Raw genomic sequence first — 12,689 nt, forward strand, 5'->3', positions numbered from 1 at the left:
GGGTACTTGGAAGGAAACAGAAGAATAAAGCTGATAAGTTTTCATCTGCAAGCACCCTTGCTCCCCACTGAGAACTTCAGGAAGTGCAGGAAAGCAGAGCGTGAACTGATGTCTCCTGGGCTGAGGCACGCAGGTACTTGCTGTACAAGGCAGGGTAGAGAAGAATGCTAAAGCTGGTGTGGAGTAACTTCCCCAGGGAATCATAATCATGTAGAAAATAACTACCTGCAGTAAGTCTTGAGCCAGGAGGAGGAGGATGTTGTACCTGACATAAATAAGCTTTCTACAGTTCCACAGGGTCACTACACAGTAGACTTCTCAGTGAAGAGAAGGTGGGGCACAAAATGTTAAACTCTTGAAGCTCCAAAGTTGTCCCAGCGCCCCCAGAAGTGTTTACCCTGTGTGAACAGACATTATATTTCAGAACCCTGGAGAATTTGAAATTTGTCCTCTGCATACAGAGCTCTGAATATGCATTTAGGGTGGCTAGAGAGCAAAGCATTCCTGAATTACTCACAGGTGAAATGAGTTCAAATCTGGAGAAGGACCTAAAGACCCCAGCCACAGATTCACACCTGAGGTTACTGGTTCTATGCCACTGGATCCAGTGCACATAAGAACACACTTGAAGTGTCTGTAATCGACGACCATCAGGTGTGTAACTTGCCCATAGCAGTAGCAGGCTGCCCTCTGAGCTACCTCATTAGTGTTGCCAGTGCTAGGGTATCAGCTTGATAGCTGTTAGTTTGAATTTTGGAAGAGATAAAGAGTTCATAGGCCGTGAAGCTAATTACTGAGCTTATTAAGAAGTGTCATGCTTAGTCCATCTAAAACTGATCATGAGTTTTATCAAATAATCTCATTAAAGTGGGAGTAGATTAGTAGAGGGGTTTTTTTGTTTTTTTTTTTATAAAGTGCTCAGCATAATAGAGCCCAAGTGCAGCTGAATAACTGGAGTAGTTTCAGCTGTGTTAGGAATTGTCCTCTGGGTTGAGTCTGGCATTGAGTATATCAGGAAAATGCTAACTAGCAAGGTGGTGGAAACACAACTGAATACTGGGTCGATACTATGCAGGGTAAGAATAGACAAGCCTTTAGCCATTACTGCAATTTCTTGTCTGCTAAAGACCAAGGAGCTCCTTGCACAAAACCTGAAAGATTGATCAAGATGTTCCAGAACCCTATTTGAAGGTAAGTTTGGGGGTGGTGGTTATTTTTTTCTTTAAGCCTAAATGACTATTAAACTTCATTTTGTCCGTTGAAAGTGGCATTTCTAGAGAGGCTACTGTCTTAAGTTGACACCTTGTTTTCCTGTGAGTGTCCGCCTTCCTACGTGCTCATTCTCCATGCTGTGATGTCTCTGCTGTGCAGCCATAGACTGTGAGAGTGAAGAAGCTTAAGGCATCAGTTCCTTTGGCTCACTGAGTGAGCGTGTTACCAGTAATGCCAGTATGGCATAGGACTGGAATGGGAAAGGCTGAAATAACTTACACAGCACCTCCTCCAGTTGTCAAAGCACACAGCCTTTGTGTGGTGCTGGGGATGCCTTAGAGTGAGCTTGGGTTGCTAATTAGAAGCTATAGTTAAAATTGAAGAGGGCCTCAAACAGGGATGAAGTAAAGTAGGTTATTTAGCTCACTACTGGAAAATAAATTACATGAGAGAGAACCGCATAAAAATAGGAAAACCAGAACCTCATCCATTGCTCTATGTTTTAAGGAAAGTCCTTGTACAAAGAAGGAAGAATTGTCTTGAAAAAATGCTAGTACATACAACCTAAAGGAGGATTTCAGTTTTTCCAGCCTGATTTTGGTCACGGGTGGCAGAAAAGTTTTATCTGCTCCCTAACGATTTGCTTCAGATTGCTTCATAAATCTGAAGGTGTGACACAGCCGTTGCAAAATGCAGTGGTGGAAGCGACAGGTGTCCAAGGTGTATGTGTGTGTTGTGTTCTGTTTGTGGTGGTTCATACCTGGTCAACTCAACATCGTAGCTCACAAGATGCCTTTTCTGTCTGCTTTAAATTCTTGCTAGTCTTAAAAATAAGCTTTATTGAGAGCAACTTTGACCTTAACTTTCTCATAGGTGTCTTTTTTCGCCATCTGGAAGTTGAAGGCAGAATTCAGTGAAGCGATACACTTGCTCTGAACTGTAGGACATCCCAGAAATAGTAGAAATCCTGAGTGCCCCACAGTGCACCTACTCTTTATGCCCAGGGAGCATCGTCTTAGATGTATTGACTATAGGATCTGTGTAGTGGCTCTGGTAAATGCTCCTTAGAAACATGGCACCACAGGGCTGGTGGATGTGTTCTGGGTCAGTATCAGGAGTGCAGCTTCTATTGCCCTAGTGTACTAGGAAAAAATCTTGTATGATCCAGAAACATGAAACTTAAGAATACTACTTTTTTTTTTTTTTCATCTCTAGCAAACATCCTTCAAGTACTTTGTAAGATTAATACCTTTGCTTTGTATTTTTACTCTTATGTAACTGTTACAAGATGTAATTTGTAATTTTGGGCAGGAGATGGAGCTAAACTGGACTAAATACAAAAAGGAAGTTTGCTTTATTGTTAAAGTTGAGGGTAAAATCAAAGCTTTTCTATGAGGTTTTTGGAATTCCAGAGACTGTTACAGTGCTTGTGAGGATCCTGAACAAATAGAGAGCTACAAATTATAAATAGTTTTACATACACAAAGACATAAGTAAATGGGAATAAATTACAATTTTTGCTTAAAAACTTATAAAAGCCTTTAAAACTTTAATAATTTGCTATAGTGTTCTTAGTGGGTAGAACTGTGTCTTTCCAGAAAAATGCTTTTTACATTTATGTGAAAATAAATATTGTACAGGTAAAGTAAGAAAAAAAAATTCTGAAAAAATGCCACAGAAGTATAAGAATCTGGTTCTTCTATGAGAAATGACTAAATTCTTTCTAGTGACTGAAGTCATCGTTCTGTCCTTGCAGCTGAACCTGTGGGTGTGGGAGGTGATGATTCCCAAAGCAGGGATGAGCAGAGGGGGATGAGCTGCTTCTGTTTGATTTCTTCCCTCGGATGGGAGGTATGAGCCAGTCTCCCTGGCTGGGGGAAGTTGGCAGCTGCTGGGATCGGCTCAGCTGCTCCCATCCCAGTGCATTTATCCACAGGCACAAGAGCTCTTCTGAAGAACAGCTGCTCTGCTTTCTGAGCACTGGTTTCTAATGGATAACAGCTCTTCACCTGGGGAGGAATGGCACTTTTTTATTGACTCCTAGTGGAGCCCTGCTGACTTCACAGGCTGAGAGGCTTCAGATACTGTTTCAAAATATTTTCCTAGGGAAAGGCAACCTTAGACCCTGGAAAGTCTTTATTTCCAGCATCTGCTTTCATTCCTCATTAGACACAATGGATGCTTTTCCTACCTCCCTAATAGTCAATAAAGCATTCCCAGTAACAAAATCTAAATCTTTTCACATGTGCACTTAAATTCATTTCACCAGTGATACTGTTTTATTTCTCAAGGAGGGTTATAAAATAGTGGCTTTAGTTTTACAGAAAAACAAATATGTAACATTTCCTGTTAGTGTGATTATAAGCATATTTGGGGATTATTTTAACTGGGGGCATTTTTCACCTCGGTGCTGGCATGATGTCTCTCTTCTCCCTCTTCCAGTCAGCTGAAGTGCAGAGGGAAGGCTGAGATCCTTGTTTCTAGTTACTCTGCCTTGCTCTTCCTTGGGCATAGTTTTTTCTCTTCTCAATTTGTCTTTTGTTTGCTACCTTTGACTGTAACCACGAGGGGGCATCTCTTGGTTTTGTTAACCTTCAGTGCCTCCAGTTCAGCCGTTTAGTTTTCTGCCTGTGTATTTTATGTCAGACAAATATTTCTTACATAATGCATCATTGTTGAGTAGTCCTTGGATCCCTCTGTTGTGGCTGCTTGACCTGTGAACTGTGTTCAAAGAGGATGCATTGAGCCCGTGCCTTATTGTAACAATGCTGAGCCCAGCAGAAGTTTTCAGTGCTACTGGATCAGCAGCCCCTTTGCATGGCATTCCACTTCTAGGAGAATTATAATATTCTTCTGTAACACCTCCAACTCCTCTTTAGTGAGGCAAAGAAGAACTTGTCATTTCTTAGTCTTGGCATGGCTTGCGTTTGGGGTAGTTTTATTCCTCTGTGGAAATGTAAAGATGAGCAATGACATCCCTATTCTCGGGTTCCCACCATTCCAGAAATGAGATTTACATCAGGTGGGATCAGCATTTAGAATCCACTTCTGTGGCTGCGCCTGAGAGGATGGGTCAGTGAGATGGCTGTTGGGTTACAGGATCTCCATGATACATCGTCTGCTTATATATACTATACCTTAAACAGGAGACATTCCAGACAGAGCACACGTGCGAGGCAGAAATACAACATCTAATTGCTGTGGATAATGCTAGAAGATGCAGGCAGATGCTGCTGCAGCTTTGAACACAATGAAAATCTGCCCCTGTCTCTTCAAAAGAGCTCCAGTTTTTCTTTATAGTTGAAGGATAAAAATGCATCCGTGGCCACCTTTAATGTTCAGCTCACCTGAACTGGATGCAGGCCCTGCTGGTGCAGGTGGAAACACTTCACCTCCTTGCTTAAACTGGGGGAAAGTCTGAGCTTGTAGATTTCTGGTCAGTTTTAGAATTCCAACTTGTAAATGTTGAGTAGCTGGAATCTCTCAAGCACAGCTGTAGTTCCCAACACTGGCTACTTGGGAATAAATTGCGTTCCCACTGTTGGTGGTTACCTACAGGCTGACACATAGGGCAGAACCCAAAACTGTACTAGGGTTCCTCTGTGTAGCTGCTATAACAGCTAGGAGGAATTTGTAGATTTTAGAATATATATATTACATATAGTATTATGTATTACACTATATTATTAATATATAATTTATATAAAGGATTTATACGGAAATTTTGTATATAAAACTGTATTATCTTTATATATTTTAATATTTTATAAATATTTTATATTTATTTAGAATATATAAAGACATATTAAGGAAATACTCTTCTCTGCTTTGGCCTAGTGCTGTATTCAGTATTTTGTCTGATGGTTTTGCTTGCACAGATCATGAAGCACTGTAGTGTAAAGAAGGTATTTACACAGTTCATAGAATGCACGGTGGTAGTATCTAATACTTGTTTTAAAAAACACCTTTTTAACATTTTAAATTTTTTTAAAAAGGCTCAAAACCATGGGCTAAGAGAGTTCTGGAGTCCTAACATTTTCTCAGTTGCACTTGCCTGGAGTACTCCCGTGTAGCTTTGACACCAGATAACAGTTTGAGGCTATTTGATAGGTTACAGTGTTGATTATTTGTCTTGAAAAGGTACCAAGTCACCCGTCACTGCTATGGTTACACCCTCTTTCAAAAAAAAAGCAGTCTTTTGCCAAGCCTCTTTGTTTTGTGCATGAGAATTCTGACCACTTTTCAGTCAGTGCCCCAGAATTTTTCTCCCCCAGGATTTTCTGTGGGCCTTAGCGCAGGTGACACAGACTAAGGATGAGGTTAGGCTGATCTTCCTTGATTGGTGCCAGATCCTGGGCATTATTGGGTTTGTTCTCTGGTTCATTCGGAGAGCAAATTTCCAACTGAATATCCCTCTGGTGGACCAGGTGGTGTTCCTGAGCCCAAGTTTTAAATCACTCAGCCCTTCTTTGCCTTCATGAATCCTCTCTTACCCCACAAAGATAATTACACTGAAGCTTGTAAGATGGCTCTGACACTACAGGATGAGGTTCAGATGGGTACGAAGGCAAGTAGATGGATGCACAACTCAGAAGGATGGTGACACTCAAATCTCTTCTTTAATAAGGGACACTAAAAGGTGTGTTCACAGCTGTACTTAAAGATTGTATGTAGAAGCTTTCATGCACAATGGTCTGTGTATCCAGATTAAGTCTGTAAAAGGTCTCTTGCAAATTTTGGGGTAAATAAGAGAAGGGCGCAGTTGTGCTCCTTCAAGGGAGCAGGGAAGTAAAATAACTGGGGTAGATCTAGCGTGAGTCACCTGAATCCCTGACCATTTGGAGTTGTCTCCTGGGGGAGACATCTCCATATGCTACATAAGATGTTAAGGGTCCAAACTGTAATAGAATCACACCTACCTCAAGGTAGGTCAGATAAATATGACCTAGGTGTCCAGTGTAAAGGTAAAGCAGAGAGACCACAAACTGGATGGAGGAGGGGGACTTTGTATTTGTGAAGCAATAGTCTGGTGGTAGCTGGAGTGAGCAGGAGAAGCTGGAGAATGCTTGTTTGATTTCCCTTCTTTAGTTCCTCTTCCCGTCCTTCCTCAGGAGGCTGGGGCACTCTCTGGATGTAGAGGAGTTCTTCAAACAGTGAGTAAAACGTTCCCCGTCAGACTGGGAACTGGCTAGCTGTATCCAGCACAGTACACTCCTGCTTTGTTGTCTAATTCCTCCTTGTTTTTGAGTTGCTGAGTGAGGCGGCTTGGGCTGATTCCTGGAATGTGCAGCGAGAGGAGGGGAAGGCATGGATGGATACAGCTGGCGCGATAAAACCGGAGAGGAGGTTCCCAGGACAGCCAGGCTTTCAGGGTGGTGTTTTTATCTGGACTATGTACGAGTTCAAGAGAAGTGGCTTCACCGTGACAGCCCATGGGGGCTCTGAGGTAGCAGCAGGGCATGTTGTGCTGCTTCTCTGACATAGCACCAGCTTCTAGGAGAGCAACTCGCCATCATGAGCTTGGAGACTGCATAGAATTTGCAGTCATTCATACCATGTGCTCCTGAGGAACCCCTGAAGGGAGCCCTGGGGTCCCCGCGTGGGTTTTTCACACTGGCTGATTGTGGAGGTTGCATTAATAACTCTTTGTTGTGTAAGCGCGTGGATGTTGGCCTGTGTAGAAAGAGAGCTGAAGGGCTGGACAAAGGCTGTGATCGAGCTCTCTGGCACTTGCTTTGTGCCAGACTCAATTCAGAGACTCAATGGCTGTTGTTGTCTTTGTAGGGAAGTTGTGCTCACAAAACCCTTAGGAGCACTCAGCCTGTGCTGCAAACAGCATTACTGGTCTCACTCTGCTTCCTTGCTCTCTGTGAATTTCTAAGTGCCAAAAAATCCAAGGCAAGATCCAGGATGCTCCTTCATTTTCTTTCCAGAAAAACCCAAGAACGTGGTCTGGGGAAACCCCCCTTTGGTCTGCATGCCATCCCTCCCAGCAGCATCACCAGCGCTGCCAGTTCCTATGAGGTACTCTGCTCGGTGACTAGAGAGCTTTATTTAGCAGGACACACAATCAAGCAGCTTCAATTGGGAAACTATTAAGAGCAAAATAAAAAATAAAATAAAATTTAAAAAAAAAAGATGTCGGAAGAAGATAAATAGGTCCATAATATCTAGAATCACATCTACAGATGACTTAGTTATTCATTGCATAAATGCATTGTTTATGAATAAACTGTAATAACCTGTCAGTCCCTAACTTCTACATGCTTTTCATTCCACCAGGGCTTGGATAATCATTTTATGAACCAATTTCCTGAGAGGTGAGCATCCTTTATGCTTTGTAGTTTCTCCTGACTTCACCTTCCAGGAGCTATGCGCAGTGACTGCGGTACGGGTGTGTGTATAATGGCTTGGCAGGTCTCTGCAGTTGTGGAATTTACAATCGTTGCTCTGTGTGTAATGCTTGGAACAGCTTTTTTTTTTTTTTTTTTTTTTTTTTTTTTTTTTGGAATCTGCTTTTATGTAGGTGTTTGTATTTAGTTGTTTAAATTTTTTCATCTTATGTGTGTGTTTTTTTTTTTTTTTTTTTTTTTTTTATTTCTGGTGGATGATGAATTAGGCCATCTGTCTGCAATGTCTGCTGACCCTTCCCCCCGCTCTCCTCTTCCCTGGTATGTTGGCAGTGTCGCACAGTCAGCCAAGGTCAAGGTCTGGAGCTTGGGGCTGGGACTTTCACTGCTGAGACCATGATGGCTCAGTCCTCAATTTCCTAGGGTAATTCTCCAGTATGTTACGCACCCACAGGTCTCAGATGCCATGCAAGGAGGAGGGATCCATTTACAGTAACATTAAGAATGCGATAATAGTAACTTCCTTCAAGTGTGCAGCTAATACTTGAAGAGTACTTTATTTAGGCCTAGAGTTAACGAGCGAGCTAGTTCTTCAAAACATGAATGGGACGCTTCCTGATTTGCACCAAAAATGGCAGAGGACACTTGAAATGAAGTGGATTGATCGTAGGTCTGAAAATGTAAAATGCAGAGGTACTTAGCACTGAGAGAGATGACAGCTTTGACCAAACAGAAATAGAAAGCCAAGTGAATTTGTCTTGGCTCATTCTGTTTTGCCCCTTGCCTGAAATAAAAATATATGATAGTGACCTAAGTACCAGCAGGCAAACGGATAGGAAGGTTTACCCCTATAAACCAAGGTAGTATTAGTAACTGTAGAACTTGATCCAAAGCTTTCTGAGGTTAGTGGGAATTTTTCTACTGAGTTTATTAGGCTTTGGATTAAGTGCATACATACAAAAGACTTTACGTAACAGCTTGCAGCGGTAAAGAACTGCAAGCCCTTGGGGAATCTTTGGGAAGCTTTTCTGTAAACAGTGGCAACTTCAGCATGAGTGTCAGACTGGAAGGCTTATTTACTGCTGTTGGCAGCCATCGTAGGGATATACGAGCGCCTGTGCAGCTCCACAGGGAAGGAACTTTTGCAGTATTGCCAGTGATGTTATAAAATGATGAGTCAAGTATAAAAAAATAAAAGTGAGACTGTATGGAAATCATGGGGCTTTGTTTATTTTTAAATAGAAGGCACTAGGTTCTTTTTGTTTGATGCTTCCCTTTCTGCCTTCAAAGGCGCATGCAAACCAGGCTTCAAAGCAGTTGTGTGTACCCAGGAAGGCCAGGAGTTTCTTTTTAACTGAAACCTGAAATTCCCATGCACTGATATGAGACGTAGAGCTAAAAGATGGCACAGAGCATCATGAGACTTGCATTAATGTCTTTGGAAGAGGTGATACTGATCTAGCAGAGGGAATGATGGAATGAGATTTAATGGTGTTGACCAGCAATGAGGAAGAAGGGGATATTCCTACACGTGGGAAGTAATCAAAACCCAACATCTGACAACAGAGCAGATGCAGGATGCCTGGAAAAGAGAAACTCTCCTTTGATCAGGATTACCTCTGACAAGGAAAAATTACCAGTGGTGCTATGCAAATTCTATGCACAATATTATTTAGCCAAACAACTCCGAGGGGTTGTTATTTTTCAGCTCTTTGTTTTTTTTCACTTGGCTAATTTCAAGTATATGTTTTCACACCTGTTTAGGCTGCAGTGTTCAGAGGTTTGTCTCATGGGTCCAAGCAGTGCTGTCTGGAGGTGAAGCAGCTGAAGAGGCTGATGCTGAAGGATGATAACAGCAGATACAGATAGCTTCTCTCACCCCTTGAGAAGAGTCCAGCCTCTTTCAAAGACCAGAGCCTGATGAGACTCAGCTGTGGCTGTCTATTGACAGATGAGATTGCTGCTCTGAGATGAGGCCCTGCCTTATGCTGCACCAAAAGCTCGGTGTTGGAGCGGTTACAGGTAAGGGAGTCCCCGTGCTTGCCCACCTTGGCACACAAAGGGGCTGCACTAATTTGGGTGCTGTGCTCCTCTTCACACGTGGTCCAGAGTGTATGTTCACAGGCACTTTCAGGACCACAGCAATGAGAATGAATAGATCTGCCATGGCCTTGGTCCTCCCATTGGAGGCAGCACAGATATTGCCTCAGTTTTTCCTGATGGGGTTCAGAGTCATAGAATCATTTATGTTGCGAAGGATCTTTAAGATCATTGAGTCCACCTGTAACCCTAACACAGCTGAGTCCATCACTAAACCATGACCCTAAGCACTGCGTCAACACACCTTTTAAATTTAGCTTCAATAACCTTTAAGCCTCTCTCTTTGTGACATTACTGAGGCTTCTTATTATGGAGTGACCTAGAGGAAGAGACAATGAATAGGCTGCCTCTAAGCTCAGTGTGAGGAAAAGGGTGTGTTGGTGGTGGGGTGACTAATAAAAAGTTTTCATGAGACTGTTTTCCTGATGTTTTTATTAGTCTTGAAGTGTTAATGAGCCTTTGAGATTGGTCAACTTTTGAGCAGTTCTAAGCGTATGCCACAGGATAAGTGGTCTCGGTTTCAAGAACAGAGATGGGCTTATGAGTTGATATGAAAATCAAACATTCCCTTCATTGTTGTTATAATAGTTCCTCTGTCTTAATAATCCCTCAAAGACCGAAGCGCAAAATGGTTTGCTCCTTGTAGGGAAGAAACGTTTGGAACCATAAAATTCAGATTACTTTGAGACTTCTGTCTCTCTGACTTTACCAACTGGCAGAAAATTAGATGACATCAAAGAATCACTCGAAAGAGGCTTATTTAATTTTGAAATTTATTGGAAATGGTCACATGTGGTTGAAAATGCTAACAGCTGCTTTCCTGTCACTTTACTGCAAAAGAGAGCGGCATTATGCCTGGATAAGGGGTAGGAAAAGCTGAAGCTGTGGACTGTGGTAGAGATGTAAGTTGAACTTTCTGGGATACACAATCAATAAATTCTGTCCATACTCCATGTGTTAAGGGCTCAAAAGTGCAGGAGTTTGGGATTTTTGCTTTTAATAGTAGTACTTTTACAACAAATTAAAATAAATAATTTTACTTAGAAACCATTCAGATAAAATATGAAAAAACCAATCCTGTCCTAACAAAGAGTTGGAAAAATGCCTGTTGTTAATGCTTTTTTTTTTTAATAAGACCTAGAAAATACCTCTATTCAGTTTGAGTTTGCTCTGTGCAAACTTAGGATTTAGGAAAAATACAAACCTTTTTGAGAATGGAAGTGGGAAAGACAATTCTTCAGGTGCTTGTTCAGAAATGAGACCTAACTGCAAGTTGGGTGAGAGATCACTGAAACGTACCCGTTTCCAAAGACCTTCGTAATGGTGGGTTCACTCTGCTGCATGAGCTGATCCCTCAGCTTCTCTCATCTTTCAGTCAGATTGGTGTGTAAAAGTGGTGATAGGTGGCTTTTGTAGAACTTGAAATGTTTTATAGCAGTCAATTTTGAGTTAAATTCTCCAGGATACTTAGCTGTAGCTTTCCAGATTAAGTCCATACTGGTGTGAGAACCTGAATAACAATTTTTATTATATTCATCATATCAATTACATACCCTTTTCAGATTTGATCTACTGTTGGTATTGATCTCTGGAAAGATAGTATGGCAATATTTAGCTGTTACTTAAAAATATCTAAGAAGGTAAAAGAAATGCTTTCCACAGGATGAGGAAAGAAATCATGAGGTGAAGGACCTCACAGTAAACATTATGGAAGTGTCTAAATGCTCCATGAGAAGCTCAAACCTTCTGTAATTTCTATACTTTGACCTGGGTGATAGGTTTTTATGAAAGGAACACCAAAGAGGGAAGGTAGTTGCCATAAAAAGTCAGCTGCAGGCAAACATGCATGAGTTCTGCCAATAAAGTCTACTTCAGTCTGGTTTATTGATCCTCCACCACCTGTGATTTGAGTGACTTACCACTTACTGGATGTCTTGAAAGATTTTTGGACAGCAGACTGAGAAAGTATGCCTCTAATGAAGCAACAAGATTCGATGCACAGTGTATTTCTGAAGGATTATCAGAGGCCTCGGGCATGTGGTGAGATACGAGGCTGTAGGCCAAGTGCTTTCAACCCCTATCAGTGTAATAATCCATACAAAATGTGTCGTCTTACCCATCTAATTGTAGACTTTGCAGACTGAGAGAGTAAGAAATCAAACCCCAAACTGTGTAGAGGTATCAATAAGTAGTCTGAAAGGCTAAATTGTTTCCAAATCTTCACATGTGTTCTATGACCTAAAAGACCATCTCCTTAAAAAATACTTTTAAAGCCAAAAAACCTCATGAGGGTTGAGTTCTCTATAGTAAGACTTTACCAGTATCCATGGTCCATAAATCATGTTCATTGGTGGGATCCCTGTTGGAGTATGTCTGACATGGCTGATGGTTTGGGGACTTCAGTGATCTGTTTGTTTTATCGTTTTTTCCACCAAAATTGACCTTCTTATAACAGCAGCAGGAGCTGTGCCCTAATGAAAAAATCTTACCATGGATGATTCAAAACAATTTTAAGACTAGTCATTTATTATTTGTTTAAAGGAGTCCCGTTTGTAGCAGCAAAAGTCCTGTCTTGCAGTCCTTCAGCTGGGATGGTGAGAGAGGAAAAGCTCACTCACCTGCTGCCTGGATCTCAGGATAACTGTCTGGGAGGGCAAATATGGGTTGAGAACAGCCTGGGGGAAGACTTCCAGCTGGACAGTGTGTTTGTCATGAAGTTGTAGGCCTGGCCACCCCTTGCCTTTGTGCATAGGATGCTGTTAGTATCACAGTTTCCACTGAAATTCTTCTGGAATATTCAGTGAAGATGCTGAAAAAACAGCTTCCCCAAGTGTCTCATGCAATCTGTTATGTGGAATCAGAGCTGAACCAGCCTGTCCAGTGGGAATGCATTTGTTTTATGTTATCCTTCCAGCAGGGGTTTATCCATGTGTGCTGGAAATTACAATATTAAATGCTCCAGCATGGAAATTTTGTGTGAGGATTATCGGACTTAAGTTTTCTCAGTGCATTGCAGCCCAGGCCTTC

Source organism: Calidris pugnax, unplaced genomic scaffold, assembly GCF_001431845.1.
Source record: "Calidris pugnax isolate Ruff unplaced genomic scaffold, ASM143184v1 scaffold4, whole genome shotgun sequence".
Taxonomy (NCBI): Eukaryota; Metazoa; Chordata; class Aves; order Charadriiformes; family Scolopacidae; genus Calidris; species Calidris pugnax.